Genomic DNA, 19,502 nt, shown 5'->3' on the forward strand with positions numbered 1-19,502 from the left:
CTAAAAGTGTGCTCTACATGGACCATGTATGTGCCTGTTGAAACTGTCAATTCATAGTACAATTTGCTCTATACTAATCACTTTTTGGTATTTGTGCAAACAGGGGTGCTCAGCTTGATTTCAATGGGAACTGCACAAAATGTTCATGAATACATCGAATCATTCATTTCCACCACAAGAAAGGAGGTGCCGATAAGTTCAAGGCGTTGCAACATATAAGGGTGAAATCATACAAGCTACGCATGAATTTGGTTGATTTTGGTGGAACTGCACAAAAAGAACAGCTGGTTTATTTAGCACGAGGTGCCATGTCAATGTCCGAACTGATGGAAAACCCTGGCCATTCCACAATCGCATGCATTTGATATTTTGGAATGGGACAACCTTGTCAAATTTTGCTCATTGATTTTAGCAAGACATGCGTTTGATATTTTCGAATGGGACACCCTTTGCTGTCAGCAGCGTCGATCAATTTTTTCTTTATTCTTTATTTGTGAAGTAAATATTGCCTCTGACATGAGAGTCGCTGAGATGCATAATCATCGATTGTTTTGAATGTTCTCTATGGATTGCCAGGCCTGTGTGTTTGATTGCAATGTACAGGAACGCTAAAAAGCTGCTCAAACTCTTTGTACTCCTTCTGTTCCTTTTTACTTCGCACATTGTGAAAGTGCATACTTTTTTGTATAAGATTGGTCAAAGTAGAGATACCTTGAGTGCAGACAAAACTTGTATGCAGACTAGAAAGGACCAGAGGGAGTACATGTGAAACTGCTGCAAACGAGGTGATCACCCTGGGAATAATGCTAGTACATATTGTTTTGCATGTTCATCCAATGCCAGTGATACAGGAATTCAAACTAATCGAAATAAATTCATTCATACACGGTCGGATTTCATATAAACATGTCGGATTTCATTACATTTCATACATTCTTCAACTAAAAAGGGGGTGCGCTAGAGGTATAATTAATTAACCGAAGCTACCCACCTGTGTCCCGCTGAGCCGAACAAAAGCTTCAGTGACTTAACTGCATGTGCGGTTGCGTAACTGACATGTGGCCCAGATGCTTGTTGGGCCCACGTGTCAGTCAGCCAACTGCACCAGCAGTTAAGTAGAAGCAGCGTCCTTCTCCAACATAGCTCTCCGACTCCACGTCGCCGCCAAGAAGCTAACCGGCCGTCAGTGGTCAACCTGCCTAGCTTGTCATAGCGATTAGGGCAACTAGGAGCCCAATGATCAGGATCACCACATGACAAACACCTTTCTTCTTGTCATTCTTCTTCTTGAAGTTCGTGTGTTGCACAGCCTTGTTCTTCCCATCAAACTTTGCTTTACCATCAAACTTGCCCTTGTTCTTGAACTTGTGGGGCTGGAAGTTCTTCTGTACCATATTGGCACTAAATCCTCCCTCAATTCCTCAAGCATGTGTGTCCTTTGCTCTTGCCTTTTCTTCCACATCTAGAGTGCCAATGAGATCCACGAAGGAGGAAGCTTGGTGACGAAGGAGGTATAATTAATTAACCGAAGCTACCCACCTGTGTCCCGCTGAGCCGAACAGAAGCTTCAGTGGCTAAACTGCAGGTGTAGTTGCGTAACTGACATGTGGCCTGTTGGGCCCATGTGTCAGTCAGCCAACTGCACCAGCAGTTAAGTAGAAGCTGCATTATTCTCCAGCAAAACTCCCCGACTCCACGTCGCCGTCAAGAAGCTAACCGGCCGTTAATGGTCAACCCGCCTAGCTTGGCTTCAACAGGAGAGTAGCAGCGGTGGCCTTACTTGGACCCGAGCGGCGGTGACCTACCGTGTTCTACTCTTCCTCATTTTCTGTGTGGCACGGCCACGTTGGCAGTGGGGTGGGGCCTCGGCGGAGCTGGCGATTTCCACTGTCTCGTTGCCGGCGGGCGGCGCCTCAGCGGAGCAGTGGAAATCCTCCCCCGCATTGCCGGCAGGGTGGGGCCTCGGCTGAGCCGGCGATGTCCTCTGCCTCGTTATTGGTGGGGCGGGGCCTCGGCGGAGCCGGTGGTGTCCTCTGCTTCGTTGTTGGCGCCGCGGGGCCTCGACGGAGTAGGGCCTCGTCGATGCCAGCGGAGCGGGGACTCGTCGGAGCCGGCATTGTCCTCTGCCTCGTCCTCGGTCTCGCCAAACAGCACCTCGCCCACTTCATCGCCTTATTTGCTAGCCTCTTTGTAGGCGGCCGCAGCCTCTGCCACCCGCATGCAGTACCGCCAGCGCTCGAGGCGGCCCTTGCGGGCGGAGTGGTACGAGTTGAGCAACGCCTCCTGCTCCGCCCGCTCCGTGGCGATCTACTCCTCTGCCTCCATGTGCTCCCAGAGGAGATGGTGGTTGTAGGCGGCGTCGGCCTGCGCCTCCCGGAACTGCTCCTGACGCATCTGCCTCACACTGTCCATATATTGGGCACGGGCCCCGCCGATGGTCATGGTGCAATGCACCGGCGAGGATGGCGCGGAGGAGGGGGTTGGCGCCGGATCATCGACTACCATGTTCTCCATTGGGACATCGTCGTCCTCCGGCTGCCTGCCGGCCAGCCGGTCGGCAGTAATGGCTGCCATCTCCTTATGGTCCGTCGTCCACCCATCCCGAAGAGTGCTGGAGCGCGAGGAAGCCATGGTGGGCAGTAGTGGTGTGGACAGGACAAAGGGAACGGATGCGGATGACTGTGGCTATGGCCGGCGTAACAGTTTATATAGTATTGGTGGGCGGGCGGAGGGACAGATGTGTGGCGCCAGAGTAGCCGCCTCGGCAACCGCGTATCATTAATGTGGGCGGCAGATGGACGGACGGACGACACTTGTGTCGTTTGAAGGTGGAGCAATCGCCTGCATCGGGAAGCGGGGCGGGCGGCGCTGACTGTTTCGGGCGGAAAGCGCGCGCGGGCGAGGAGATGACTTTACTTGGAGAGGATGACAATGGGGACCCACCAGGTCCATAGCCTCACGTACGCAAGTGCCTCCTTATTATATATATATATATATATATATATATATATGTATGTATAAAACTATACTCCCTCCGTCTAGGTGAATAAGTCGTATTAGAAGGTGCATCACGACCTAGGTGCAAGCAGATTGGTGGAAAAGAAGAATATTTCTCTCTTCTAAACACAACATTTAATCACAACAGTTAAGAGGATGCCTTATTAGCTACCCATGCAGGCCATCGTAATTAATAGCATGCAAAACGCTTTTATTTCTTGCCTAATAACCACATGGACGTGTTGCATGCATTTGTCCTTGCCCGAGCAAAAAAAGGGAGGAAAGGGGTTTCCACGGGAGACAACGAGGCAGAGGTGGAAGCGCTCGCTGGAGTAATTTATTTTGCTTCCCCCTGCTTTCCTGACATCACGGTCCCACACCATTGTCAACCTATGTAGTAGTCAATAAACGAGATAATTGCACAAGAAGCGGCCAACAGCTGGGACCAAGCAGCTCGAGCAGTATTTGTGTTTTTGAGGTGTGAGCACTGCAGAGTTTTTCAATGTTTAGCCCAGATATTATTATTTTTCCTCTGAACAACAACAAAAACATCGCTGCAGGTATTAACTAGGCGGGCTGTGGCCCGTCTAGCCCAGGCAAGATATCCAGCCCAGATATTACTTTTCTTCAAGCTGAAAATGGCTAGCCCGGCTATACTTTTTTTAGGAATACCCAGGCAAGGTCAAGTTGTTATTCTCCGCCCCGCTGGGCTGCAAATCTTTTCTAGGAGGGATGCATTAGGCTTAACAAGAAAATGGGCTTTAAGAAATAATAAATGGGATGTAATTATAAAAACTGGGCAGTAACTATAAAAAATGCACCAAACACGTGATTACTTTATAAAATATTATTTTTGGATATTGAAAATTTTAATTTCATTAATTGTTGCGAGCGCAATGTTTTGTTGGATTTTTACGTAATATAAATTTATTTAATCTGACTAGAAATTTCGGGATAAAAATATTTCGGATCCCATCAAAATGTGGGAAATTTTATTGAATTCTGTTTTGAACGGTTGGTTGAAATGGGCTGTACTTTTAACAAACTGTAAATGGGCTATAGTAAATTCCATTAGAATTCAAAAATGGGCTACACATTCTTACAAATCTCAAATGGGCTATAACTTCTCTGCCACACACTTCTGGCCTTACTAAGTTGACGCGTCCCCTAAAAAAACAGAGTTGACGCGTATGCAAGGCTTTGTCAACTTATAGTCAACACACCGTTCTAGCAGCAGTGGCCGTTGGATGTCCATCCAACGGATGCCATGCTTCTTCTTCAATCTCGGATATTCTAGCTTCACCCGCCCAAAAAATGATTCCTACCCCTGACATCTAGGGCGCACCGTTTTGAAAGCTGACCTATGGGCCTACTAAGTTGACGTACCAAGGGCTTTGTCAACTTAGTCAATATAAACGATTCTAGCTGCAGTGACCGTACGATGTCCATCCAACGGCCGTAGTGCTTCTTCAACCTCTGGTCTTCTTGCTCCAGCCGCCCAAAGCAGCGCCGGTCATGCCGCCTGCTCCTACCTCCCATGGCCGGCTGTGCTGCCGCGGAGGCCTCACCGCCCCCTACTATTCCCACCGCTGGCCAGGCCCTGCGGCGACGGCAGCCTCACACCGCAGCCGAACGAGTGAACCCTAATACTCCTCTCCGCGTGGGCATCCACTGTCGTGTCTTCACCGGCTCCATGTTGTCCCCTTCCTAGGCCTCGCCGTCATCCACCGCCCTAGTGCTCTCGGTGCGGCGTGGTCAACGTGGTGAAGGAATGACTTCCATCGGACGTGGACTGTATGTGGAGAGGCTGACAGCTGGGTCCACGGCGGCAGCAAGGAAGTGCCTCCTTATTACGCGGAAAATAATGATTCCTCCACCTGACAGCAGGGACCCACCGGACGGGCCACCGTATTTTGTGCAAAAAAGTTCCTCCCCTGACTGCTGGGACCCACCAGCTACACCTTCGCACGCAAGGAAGTGCGTCCGGGCAAAAAAAAAACGATTCGCCCCCCTGACTACTGGGACCCACCAGCTACATCTTCGCATGCAAGGAAGTGCGTCCGGGCAAAAAAAACCAAAATGATTCGCCCTCCTGGCAGCTGGGACCCACCAGCCCCCCGACTGCTGGGACCCACCAGCTACATCTTCGCACGCAAGGAAGTGCGTCCGGGCAAAAAAACGATTCGCCCCCTCACTGCTAGGACCCACCAGCTACATCTTCGCAGGGAAGGAAGTGCCTAACAGTCGGGACCCACCTGGTCGAAGTGTACGTAGCGTTTTCATTCTAGTCGCGAACATGTACATACATAGTGGTCGATGTAGAGGAGCGCACGTGTCGTAGTAGAGGCGCGCACGTGTCGTAGTAGAGGCGCGCACGTAGCATGTACACGTACGTACAGCGGCCAGGGTGCAAGAAAGAAAATACGGCCATGTATGTGTACATACGGGCGGGGTCTCGAATGCCTACTCGGGCATACGTACGGCGAGGCCTCATGTACATGGCTGCGTCGGAACGGAGAAACAATGTCGTCGTCGTGTTCATGGGGAGGCAACGGAATGCGTGGTCGTGTTCATCGGGAGGGCTTGGACGGAACAAGCGATGGAAACGAGGCCTGGCGTACCGCAGAACGGAGGAAACAGCCTTGTGTTCGACCAGCCACGTTCGAAACGGGATCCTGTTCATTGGGAGGGGTCCGGTGTACCGCAAAACGGAGGAAACGGACCTCCTATGGTCGAAACGGGGGTCCTGTTGATCGGGAGGGGTGTGGCATACCGCAAAACAGAGGAAATGGACATGTGTTGGAGCGCTACGATCGAAACGGGGGTCCTGTTCATCGGGAGGGGTGTGGCGTACCGCAAAACGGGACTCCACGAGATACTGTTCATCTCCATCGTCGACCTCCTCCAGCCTCCACGGGCTCCTGTTCATCCAGCCTCCACCGTGCGCTACTCCACCGGCTACTGTTCGACTACCCCTCCACCGTCTACTGTTCATCCAGCCCTCCACACCATGGGGTCTTGTTCAACCACCCCTCCACCGTCTACTGTTCATCCAGCCCTCCACACCATGGGGTCCTGTTCATCCACCCCTCCACAGGCACCCCTCCACCGTCTACTGTTCATCCAGCCCTGCACCACACCACTGGGTGTCCTGTTCATCCAGAGGCAACGCCACCGCTCACTATTCATCCAACCCCCCCGCAACGCTCATTGTTCATCCCATCGATCGGCTCCAGTTAGCAGCAGTAGCGAAGGAATCGCTCGATCGGGTTCAGTTAACAGCCATCGATCGATCGCTCGGGTTCAGTAATGCGTAGTCTGCAGTGCAATCGGTCAGGTTCAGTTAGAGCCAATGCCTCGCACACACGCGTGTACGTGTACGGGAGAAACGCGCATCGCTCGGCCCCCGACCTCCCACCGTAACCGGGAACTCCCCGAAATTTTCCTCCCCCTCGCTTCTACCATGTTTTTTCCGTCATGGACGGCTCAAAGAATGTCATGCAGCTGCGTCTCCGGCCCGCCCAGGACGAAAAGCCCATTTTCTGTCATGATTTTTTGTCATAGAAGTAGGAGCCCACCACATCTATGATGATATCGGGTTTTGTCACAATTATCATCATAAAAGTGTCATATGTATGACAGAAAAAAATTTCGTTCGGCCCAAAATGTCACGGATGTGTATTTTTTTGTAGTGCATCGGCGTCTCCCGCGGCGCGACTCGCCCCTGCTACCACCCATGGTGAGTTGCCCTCTACGCCGCGCCGAGCACTAGGCTCGGCCCTGCCCACGCTTCCAGCACCGGTAGTGCCGTCCCGTCGCGCCTAAGGTGTGGTTGCCCCCTCGGGGGCCCCTGCCACCGCGGCCCTTGGTGCCCCTTCGGCCGCCCCTCCGGCCGCCCCCGGCGCCGCGGCCCTGTTGGCCACCCCGGCGCCGCGGCCCTGCTGGCCGCCCCCGACACCACGGCCCCTTCGGCCGTTCCCATCGCGCCCTCTGGCGCCACCGAGGGTGGGCCCTCGGCGTCTCCGGACACTGGCTCGAGCTCATCCTCGCCGGTCCCCCTCTCGGCTCCGCCAGCTGCAGCCGCACCTCTCGCCGGTGTGGTCACTTGGGCTCGGACTGGGACGTTTCGTCCTAGCACGCGCTACACCTCCAACGAGTACGCGTGTGCCTGATACGTCTCCAACGTATCTATAATATTTGATTGTTCCAAGCTATTATATTATCTGTTTTGGATGTTTAATGGGCTTTATTATACCTTTTTATATTATTTTTGGGACTATCCTATTAACCGAAGGCCCAGTGCAAATTGCTGTTTTTTTGCCTATTTCAGTGTTTGGGAGAAAAGGAATATCAAACGGAATCCAAACGGAATGAAACCTTCGTGAGGATCATTTTTGGAACAAACGCAATCCAGGAGACTTGGAGTGGACGTCAAGGAAGCAACGAGGCGGCCACGAGGCAGGGAGGCGCGCCCCAGGGGGGTGGGCCCGCCCCCACCCTCGTGGGCCCCTCGTAGCTCCACCGACCTACTTCTTTCACCTATAGATATACTCATATACCCTGAAAACATCTAGGAGCACCACGAAACCCTATGTCCACCGCCGCAACCTTCTGTACCCGTGAGATCCCATCTTGGGGCCTTTACCAGCGCTCCGCCGGAGGAGGAATCGATCATGGAGGGCTTCTACATCAACATCATAGCCTCTCCGATGATGTGTGAGTAGTTTACCACAGACCTTCGGGTCCATAGTTATTAGCTAGATGGCTTCTTCTCTCTCTTTGGATCTCAATACAAAGATCTCCTCGATCTTCTTGGAGATCTATTCGATGTAATAATTTTCATGGTGTGTTTGTCAAGATCCGATGAATTGTGGGTTTATGATCAGGTTTATCTATGAATAATATTTGAATCTTCTCTGAATTCTTATATGCATGATTTGATATCTTTGCAAGTCTCTTCAAATTATCAGTTTGGTTTGGCCTACTAAATTGATCTTTCTTGCAATGGGAGAAGTGCTTGGCTTTGGTTCAATCTTGCGGTGTCCTTTCCCAGTGACAGTAGGGGCAGAAAGGCACGTATTGTGATGATCATCATTATTAGAGCATTGTCCCGAATAAAAAAAGAGAAAGGCCAAATAAAAAAATAAAAAAAGAAAGGCCCCCCAAAAAAACAATAAAAGGGACAATGTTACTATCCTTTTCCACACTTGTGCTTCAAAGTAGCACCATGATCTTTATGACAGAGAGTCTCTTATTTTGTCACTTTCATATACTAGTGGGAATTTTTCATTATATAACTTGGCTTGTATATTCCAACAATGGGCTTCCTCAAATGCCCTAGGTCTTCTTGAGCAAGCAAGTTGGATGCACACCCACTTAGTTTCTTTTGTTGAGCTTTCATACATTTATAACTCTAGTGCATCCGTTGCATGGAAATCCCTACTCCTCGCATTGACATCAATTGATGGGCATCTCCCTAGCCCATTGATTAGCCGCGTCAATGTGAGACTTTTTCCTTTTTTGTCTTCTCCACACAACCTCCATTATCATATTCTATTCCACCCATAGTGCTATATCCATGGCTCATGCTCATGTATTGCGTGAAAGTTGAAAAAGTTTGAGAATACTAAAGTATGAAACAATTGCTTGGCTTGTCATCTTTTGTGTGACGAAAATGGAGCATGACCAAACTATATGATTTTGCAGGGATGAACTTTCTTTGGCCATGTTATTTTGAGAAGACATATTTGCTTAGTTAGTATGCTTGAAGTATTATTATTCTTATGTCAATATTAAACTTTTATCTTGAATCTTTTGGTTCTGAACATTCACGCCACAATAAAGAAATTACATTGAAAATTATGTTAGGTAGCATTCCACATCAAAAATTCAGTTTTGATCATTTACCTACTCGAGGACGAGCAGGAATTAAGCTTGGGGATGCTTGATACGTCTCCAACGTATCTATATTTTTTGATTTTTCCATGCTATTATATTATCTGTTTTGGATGTTTAATGGGATTTAGTATACATTTTTATATTATTTTGGGGACTAACCTATTAACTGAAGGCCCAGTGCAAATTGCGTTTTTTTGCCTATTTTAATGTTTCACAGAAAAGGAATATCAAACAGAATGAAACCTTCACGAGGATCATTTTTGGAACAAACGCAATCCAGGAGACTTGGAGTGGACGTCAAGGAAGCAGCGAGGCGGCCACGAGGCAGGGAGGCGTGCCCCAGGGGGGTGGGCGCGCCCCCACCCTCGTGGGCCCCTCGTAGCTCCACCGACCTACTTCTTTCGCCTATATATACTCATATACCCTGAAAACATCCAGGAGCACCACGAAACCCTATTTCCACCGCCACAACCTTCTGTACTCGTGAGGTCCCATCTTGGGGCTTTTCCGGCGCTCCGACGGAGGGGGGATCGATCATGGAGGGCTTCTACATCAACACCATACCCTCTCCGATGATGTGTGAGTAGTTTACCACAGACCTTCGGGTCCATAGTTATTAGCTAGATGGCTTCTTCTCTCTCTTTGGATCTCAATACAAAGTTCTCCTCAATCTTCTTAGAGATCTATACGATGTAATACTTTTTGCGGTGTGTTTGTCGAGATCCGATGACTTGTGGGTTTATGATCAGGTTTATCTATGAATAATATTTGAATCTTCTCTGAATTCTTATATGCATGATTTGATATCTTTGCAAGTCGCTTCGAATTATCAGTTTGGTTTGGCCTACTAAATTGATCTTTCTTGCAATGGGAGGAGTGCTTGGCTTTGGATTCAATCTTGCGGTGTCCTTTCCCAGTGACAGTAGGGGCAGCAAGGCACGTATTGTATTGTTGCCATCGAGGATAAAAAGATGGGGTTTATATCATATTGCTTGAGTTTATCCCTCTACATCATGTCATCTTGACTAATGTGTTACTCTGTTCTTATGAACTTAATACTCTAGATGTATGTTGGATAGTGATCGATGTGTGGAGTAATAGTAGTAGATGCAGAATCGTTTCGGTCTACTTGACACGGACATGATGCCTATGTACATGATCATGCCTAGATATTCTCATAACTATGCACTTTTCTATCAATTGCTCAATAGTAATTTGTTCACCCACCGTAAAATATGCTATCTTGAGAGAAGACACTAGTGAAACCTATGGCCTTCGGGTCTATCTTCCATTATATTAATCTCCCATCAACTAGTTATTTCTATCGTCGTTTATTTTGCAATCTTTACTTTTCAATCTATAAAACAAAACTACCAAAAATATTTCCATTATCGTGCTGGGTCGATACCAATTACGTCTGTTTACGGCCCATGTGGACCCATTTATCCGACGACCCGAGGCCCACCGATTCTACAGCCCGTTGGAGGTCCATTTACCGACGGCCCGTGGATCCTATGGCCTGTAGCAGGGTCAAGGTTACCACGGTCCGTATATGGCCCATGGTTGTTGCGGTCACTAGCAAACCAGGGAAACAGAAGACTAGGAAATAAATAAGCCCCAAACTAATGCTAGGCTATTAAGGCGATTGCACATATTACATCCACTGGGCATCAAAGATCGCCACCAGTGCAAATATAGGGAACACCCTACACTACACAAAAATGGCTTGTTTTTTTCTTCAGCCGGTGGCTGCATGTTAAGAAGAAATTTTGTATCACAACAAAACAAATTACAACCATAAAACAAAAGGAAGGTTGGCATAAAAGTTAACAGTATGGCAGATAAATGCACCACCAGAAGTTCAGAAGCTCGGTTCATTTGACCTGACTGTTACATTTTCATGCTGTATTGTCCGATGGAGCACCATTCGCCTTCATTTCTCCTTGGCTCCTGAACAACATAGCAAATGTCCAATAGTCTGGTTTCAAAACCATGCATATCTTGACGACATGGAACAATGTATGTCCTTGTTCCACAAAGGGTCTCTGTTAGGGAATTGACTTGTGTCTGGAGCACAGATATAACATTGTTTTGACCTTGCATATCTTGATCATGAGGCAGTTTGGATGAGATTGCCTTAACAACCAACCCAATATTACACAGGAACGTGCTTTTGGCACTGTTAGTGGACATGTACTAACCCACTACAGCAAGAGGTGACATTGCGGTTATAGTTGCCTCGTCACCTTCAGAAGGTGGCGGTTCCACCATTTTTTCCATAGCTTGCTGAAAATTTGAGTTTTTACATTAGTAGTACCAGAACATAAGATATTAAGGAGGCAGCAAAACCAAACAAAATAGCTTTGGTCTATATATAGAACTTATTCTGGTGAACCCATGTAAAATATCAATTGTATTTTACTGCAAAGTACATAATAAAACCAGGTTCCAAACATATGACCATGCACCATGGCTAATGTATTGTCTATTTCTTCACATTATATTAATAGCTAATGATAAATAGACAAAGTTTATAATATGGTAAGCATAGTATGACATCATTCATATCACAAAACAACTGAGAACAAACAAACAAGCAATTGTAACGTGTGCGGGCAAGTCCAACACGGAACTAGATTGCAGATCAAGATAAAAGGAACATCAATCCTCTCTTTTAAACCTTGTAAGGTGCAATGATATGCTAAGACAATAGTGTATAAAATTGAAAAGAGTAATAGACATTGGCTGCAAACCATGCAGTTCAATGCACAAGTCAGAGTAAGTAGTAGTTAAAAGGCATGAGGATTAAGGGCTTACAACAACGGCTTTGACTGGTGTAGTCATGCCCTTCATCTTGCTGGTGTGACGGCCCTTGAAGATTTCCACAGCATTTGGTTCAGGTACTTTTTGGTCCTTGCGGGCTTTCCTCTGCATTTGGAACAAGTCAATATAGATCTGATAATATGGTACATCGAAAAGAGTGAAACAACAGCTAATTACAAGAGCCTCACAGTGTGTAATATAGCTATGAGATCATGTTGTCTGTTGGAATTTCACTTGCGTACGGTTGGCCTTGTTCTTTGAACAGTTCACCTACAAGAAGATATATTTGTGAGGCACATGCGTAAATAGGACTTCAACATGTGATCTGATCATATATATATAATGTACCTGATACTTTGGATCAGACCAGTGTTTAACGAGGCCTCTCCAGTCTTCATCCGATATATTTTCCACTGGAGATGTTTGGGCAAGTTCACTGTTAGCCTTGCCTTCAAAGTGAGTTTTCCTCAAGTTATACCGATACTGTCGTAGAGCAGACTTGAAAACATGGGTGCAAGCTTGTCTGGTTGCATCATCTTGGCTATCCAACTTGAACCTCATCTGTTGAAAATTATGGGAGTCTCATTATCAGCAACCTAGAAAGTATGGGACAGAGCAAGATGATATTACTAGTTTCCATACATAACCATACGTACAGATAAATGGTTGATGAAGGTGTTGAACTGGGTTTCATCTTTGTCATTCCTGTACTGAATCCATGTTGGGAGGATACGTACATGACACCTAACGGCAACTACTGCCTCTGATACTAACTTGGCTGGCTTTGTAGCATCACGTGGCCTTTTTAAACCGGCCTCAAAACGGATCTCCATTCTTCCTCCTCTAGATTTAGTTAACCTATTGAGCATTATCCCTAATGTTTGTTTCCTCTTGCACCTAGGTGCTAGTCCAGCAACGAACATAGGAAGTGTTAGTGTACATCAAACTGTGAGACTACATATAAAGAAGCATGCAACTGCAACTTGATTCCAGCAACTACCTTATTGCTGTTGAAGCTCACAAAGTTCATCTGATCTTGCCAACTCGTCTTGTGTCAAGAGTGCTTCGGAAGTAGTGACGGGTGGCAAGGGAGCTTGGGAACGTGCTGCTAGCTGAGTTGACAAACGAGTAACTCGTGTAGCTGGTGGTATTGTGGAAGGTGTTGCAACAACTAGGGATGTCTCTGCTTGTTTGGTGGCAGCTATTGGTTTCTATTTGGCTTGTTCTGTGGCTTGTTCAGTGGCTCGTCTAGCATGGCATACCCTGTTTGTACAATTTTCTGCTAGACTTTGACCTTCTATTGCACCATCAGCACAAGCAGAATCTAAAGGATTCTTCTACTTCACTTTCCGTGTGTCCTTAGTACTAACACCATACCCTGTCATTTTGTATTCCTTCCTCTTTCTCTGTGCCATGTTAAGTCAAGCTGACAAGAAAAAGGAACAATAATTTAGTTCTCCAGAACAAATTGATGCGTGATACAGACGAACTGAACTTTGATGTTAGACAACCACATGATAGGAGGATGTAATATGTACGAAAAACAGGACGGCATGAGATAACCAGAACTATGATGTGTAAATTAAGTAGAAGACATTTCACTAAATTAGAAGCAATACAATGGAAGGTAGACACCATATGAAAGATGCTACAAATATCGCTCTGCCAAGTTAACAGTGTCTCATCATAACTGGCGTTTAAACAAATGTGAAGTAGTACAAGAAATAAATCATATGCAAGATGCAAACAACATCACACTACCAACTTAAAGGTCTCCCGTCATTAGTGTCATTGCATATTCACAGCTTATGATGCGTAAACTAAGGAGAAGGCATTTCAACAAATTAGAAGCAATGAAAGCTAGACACCATATGAAAGATGCAACGAATATCACTCTACCAAGTTAAAATTGTCTCGTCATAAGTGCCATTTCAACAAATTAGAAGTAGTACAAGCTAGAAAAGAATGCGAGATGTAACCTATATCACACTCCCAAGTCAAACGTGTCTTATGATAAGTGATTGTTGCAGGTTACACAAAAGTAGTACTTTGATGTAAGAACATGGTGTGATAGACAGATATTGTATGTTCTAGAAACAGGAACACGTGTCTTATTCACAAGTATAATGGGTAAAGTAACCAGATGGAATTCAACAAAATTAGAAGCAATACAAGCTAGACATCATACATAACATGCAACCACATATAACGGTGCCAAGTTAGAGGGAGCACCTGTGATGGTGCACTAGGGGAGACGTGCTCATCATTGATACGTCTCCAACATATCGATAATTTTTTATTGTTCCATGCTATTATATTATCTGTTTTGGATGTTTAATGGGCTTTATTATGCACTTTTATATTATTTTGGGACTAACCTACTAACCAGAGGCCCAATGCAAATTGCTGTTTTTTTGCCTATTTCAGTGTTTCGCAGAGAAGGAATATCAAACGGAGTCCAAACGGAATGAAACCTTCGGGAGAGTTATTTTTGGAACAAACGCAATCCAAGAGACTTGGAGTGGACGTCAAGGAAGCAACAAGGCGTCCACAAGGCAGCGAGGCACGCCCAGGGGGGTAGGCGCGCCCCCACCCTCGTAGGCCCCTCGTGGCTCCACCGACCTACTTCCTTCGCCTATATATACTCATCTACGCTGAAAACATCCAGCAGCACCATGAAACCCTATTTCCACCACCGCAACCTTCTGTACTCGTGAGATCCCATCTTGGGGCCTTTTCCGGCGCTCCGCTGGAGGGGGAATCGATCACAAAGGGCTTCTACATCAACACCATAGCCTCTCTGATGATGTGTGAATAGTTTACCACAGACCTTCGTGTCCATAGTTATTAGCTAGATGGCTTCTTCTCTCACTTTGGATCTCAATACAAAGTTCTCCTTGATTCTCTTGGAGATCTATTTGATGTAATACTTTTTGCGGTGTGTTTGTCGAGATCTGATGAATTGTGGGTTTATGATCAAGATTATCTATGAACAATATTTGAATCTTCTCTGAATTCTTTTATGCATGATTTGATATCTTTGCAAGTCTCTTCGAATTATCAGTTTGGTTTGGCCTACTAGACTGATCTTTCTTGCAATGGGAGACGTGCTTAGCTTTGGGTTCAATCTTGCGGTGTTCGATCCCAGTGACAGAAAGGGAAATGACACGTATTGTATTGTTGCCATCGAGGATAAAAAGATGGGGTTTATATCACATTGCTTGAGTTTATCCCTCTACATCATGTCATCTTGCCTCATGCGTTACTCTGTTCTTATGAACTTAATACTCTAGATGCATGCTGGATAGCGGTCGATGTGTGGAGTAATAGTAGTAGATGCAGAATCGTTTCGGTCTACTTGTCACGGACGTGATGCCTATATACATGATCATGCCTAGATATTCTCATAACTATGCACTTTTCTATCATTGCTCGATAGTAATTTGTTCACCCACCATAGATTATGCTATCTTGAGAGAAGCCACTAGTGAAACCTATGGCCCTTGGGTCTATTTTCCATCATATAAGTTTCCGATCTATTTTATTTAGCAATCTTTACTTTCCAATCTATATCATAAAAATACCAAAAATATTTATCTTATTATCTCTATCAGATCTCACTTTTGCAAGTGGCTGTGAAGGGATTGGCAACCCCTTTATCACGTTGGTTGCAAGGTTCTTATTTGTTTGTGTAGGTACAAGGCGACTTGCATGTAACCTCCTACTAGATTGATACCTTGGTTCTCAAAAACTGAGGGAAATACTTATGCTGCTTTGCTGCATCACCCTATCCTCTTGAAGGGAAAACCAACGCATGCTCAAGAGGAAGCAAGAAGGATTTCTGGCGCCGTTGCCGAGGAGGCTTATGCCAAGTCAAGTCAAGATTTGATCTCCCAGCAACTAGCCATTTTTGTCACCGTTGCCGGGGAGATCAACGCACAAGTCAAGACATACCAAGTACCCATCACAAACTCTTATCCCTCGCATTACATTATTTTCCATTTGCCTCTCGTTTTCCTCTCCCCCACTTCACCTTTGCCGTTTTATTTGCCCTTTTTCGTTTGCCTCTTTTTGTGTACCTTTTGTGTGCTCGCTCTTTGTTGGATTTGCCGCCATTATGTCTGAAACTGGGGAGGTTATCGCTGATAAGGACAATAGTAATAACATGGGAAACTTTGATACTTTTGATGATCCTCTTGAAGAACCTACTATCTTACACACTAAAAAGTTTTGGATCGGTAGTGGTAATATTATTAGGAAGGGAGTTATTCAAGATTTCTTTACTTGTGCCGGTGCTTTGCCCACTATGGGTGGATCTATTCTTCATAGAACTAGTAGTCTTGCAGATGCTATATCTTTGCTCATAGTTGAACTTGAAAGACAGTTTATTCACATGCATCCTTGCATACAAATATTTTTTCTAGAATTTTCCAATGTTGAGCATTCTTTTGTTTAGCGAGCAGCTACTATCTTTTTGGCACACGAGTTCATATTTATAATGAAAGAGGCCAAAGAAATTTTTGCGCATTATAGGGTGGACGCTGGTCGTCCTCCCATAGAAGGTATCCTTTTTAATCAAGAAGACACAATGCATTTACAATCTTTAGATCATGTTGCTTATAATGAAAACCTTCGATAGAAGGTTCCTACCGATGTTCTAGTTGATAGAATTTCTAAACTCAATGATGATTTTGCTATCCAAAACAATGGGTTAGTGATGTCTACTACACAACCTTCTTCTTGTAGACGTTGTTGGGCCTCCAAGTGCAGAGGTTTGTAGGACAGTAGAAAATTTGCCTCAAGTGGATGACCTATGGTTTATCAATCCGTAGGAGGCATAGGATGAAGATGGTCTCTCTCAAGCAACCCTGCAACCAAATAACAAAGAGTCTCTTGTGTCCCCAACACACCCAATACAATGGTAAATTGTATAGGTGCACTAGTTCGGCGAAGAGATGGTGATACGAGTGCAATATGGATGGTAGATAAAGGTATTTGTAATCTGAAAAATATAAAAACAGCAAGGTAACTAATGATAAAAGTGAGCGTAAACGGTATTGCAATGATAGGAAATAAGGCCTAGGGTTCATACTTACGCTAGTGCAAGTTCCCTCAACAATAATAGCATAATTGGACCACATTACTATCCCTCAACATGCAACAAAGAGTCACTCCAAAGTCACTAATAGCGGAGAACGAACGAAGAGATTATGGTAGGGTACGAAACCACCTCAAAGTTATTCTTTCCAATCAATTCGTTGGGCTATTCCTATAAGTGTCACCAACAGCCCTAGAGTTCGTACTAGAATAACACCTTAAGACACAAATCAACCAAAACCCTAATGTCACCTAGATACTCCAATGTCACCTCAAGTATCCGTGGGTATGATTATACGATATGCATCACACAATCTCAGATTCATCTATTCAACCAACACATAGAACCTCAAAGAGTGCCCCAAAGTTTTTACTGGACAATCACGACGAAAACGTGTGCCAACCCCTATGCATAGGTTCATGGGCGGAACCCACAAGTTGGTCACCAAAACATACATCAAGTGAATCACGTGATATCCCATTGTCACCACAGATATCCATGGCAAGACATACATCAAGTGTTCTCAAATCTTTAAAGACTCAATCCGATAAGATAACTTCAAAGGGGAAACTCAATCCATTACAAGAGAGTAGAGGGGGAGGAGAAACATAAGATCCAACTATAATAGCAAAGCTCGCGATACATCAAGATCGTGCCAAATCAAGAACATGAGAGAGAGAGAGATCAAACACATAGCTACGGGTACATACCCTCAGCCCCGAGGGAGAACTACTCCCTCCTCGTCATGGAGAGCACCGGGATGATGAAGATGGCCACCGGAGAGGGATTGCCCCCTCCGGCAGGGTGCCATAACGGGTCTAGATTGGCTTTCGGTGGCTACGGAGGCTTCTGGCAGCGGAACTCCCGATCTATTGTGCTCACGGATGTTTTTAGGGGATATGGAGATATATAGGCGGAAGAAGTACGTCAGGGGGGGGCACGAGGGGCTCACGAGGGTGGAGGGCGCGCCCAGGGGGGTGCGCGCCCCCCCCTGCCTCGTGACCTCCTCGTAGATCCCCCAACGTGCACTCCAAGTCTTCTGGGCTTATTTCCTTCCAAAAATGAGTTCCGTGAAGTTTCAGGTCAATTGGACTCCGTTTGATTTTCCTTTTCTTCGAAACCCTAAAACAGGGTAAAAACAGAAACTGGCACTGGGCTCTGGGTTAATAGGTTAGTCCCAAAAATGATATAAAAGTGTATAATAAAGCCCATAAACATTCAAAACAGTAGATAATATAGCATGGAGCAATCAAAAATTATAGATACATTGGAGACGTATCAACATCCCTAAGCTTAATTCATGCTCGTCCTCGAGTAGGTAAATGATAAAAACAGAATTTTTGATGCGGAGTGCTACTTGGCATAATTTCAATGTAATTCTTCTTAATTGTGGCATGAATATTTGGATCCGAAAGATTCAAGACAAAATTTTAATATCGACATAAAAATAATAATACTTCAAGCATACTAACTAGGCAATCATGTCTTCTCAAAATAACATGGCCAAAGAAAGTTATCCCTACAAAATCATATAGTCTGGCTATGCTCCATCTTCACCACACAAAATATTTAAATCATGCACAACCCCGATGACAAGCCAAGCAATTGTTTCATACTTATGATGTTCTCAAACTTTTCAATCTTCACGCAATATATGAGCGTGAGCCATGGATATAGCACTATAGGTGGAATAGAATGGTGGTTGTGGAGAAGACAAAAAAGGAGAAGATAGTCTCACATCAACTAGGCGTATCAACGGGCTATGGAGATGCCCATCAATAGATATCAATGTGAGTGAGTAGGGATTGCCATGCAACAGATGCACTAGAGCTATAAGTATATGAAAGCTCAACAAAAGAAACTAGTGGGTGTGCATCCAACTCGCTTGCTCACGAAGACCTAGGGCATTTTGAGGAAGCCCATCATTGGAATATACAAGCCAAGTTCTATAATGAAAGATTCCCACTAGTATATGAAAGTGACAACATAGGAGACTCTCTATCATGAAGATCATGGTGCTACTTTGAAGCACAAGTGTGGCAAAAGGATAGTAGCATTGTCCCTTCTCTCTTTTTCTCTCATTTTTTTATTTTTTATTTTTTTATTTGGGCCTTCTCTTTTTTATGGCCTCTTTTTTTGGGGCTTCTTTGGCCTATCTTTTTTCGTCCGGAGTCTCATCCTGACTTGTGGGGGAATCATAGTCTCCATCATCCTTTCCTCACCGGGACAATGCTCTAATAATGATAATCATCACACTTTTATTTTCTTACAACTCAAGATTTTCAACTCAATACTTAAGACAAGATATGACTCTATATGAATGCCTCCGGCGGTGTACCAGGATGTGCAATGATGCATGAGTGACATGTATGAATAATTATGAATGGTGGTTTGCCACAAATACGATGTCAACTACATGATCATGCAAAGCAATATGACAATGATGAAGCGTGTCATAATAAACGAAACGATGGAAATTTGCATGGCAATATATCTCGGAATGGCTATGGAAATGCCATAATAGTTAGGTATGGTGGCTGTTTTGAGGAAAGTAAATGGTGGGTTTATGGTACCGACGAAAGGTGCGCGGTACTTGAGAGGCTAGCAAGGGTGGAAGGGTGAGAGTGCGTATAATCCATGGACTTAACATTAGTCATAAAGAACTCATATACTTATTGCAAAAATC

The sequence above is a fragment of the Triticum aestivum genome, chromosome 6A (assembly GCF_018294505.1).
Source record: "Triticum aestivum cultivar Chinese Spring chromosome 6A, IWGSC CS RefSeq v2.1, whole genome shotgun sequence".
In the NCBI taxonomy this organism is placed as follows: domain Eukaryota; kingdom Viridiplantae; phylum Streptophyta; class Magnoliopsida; order Poales; family Poaceae; genus Triticum; species Triticum aestivum.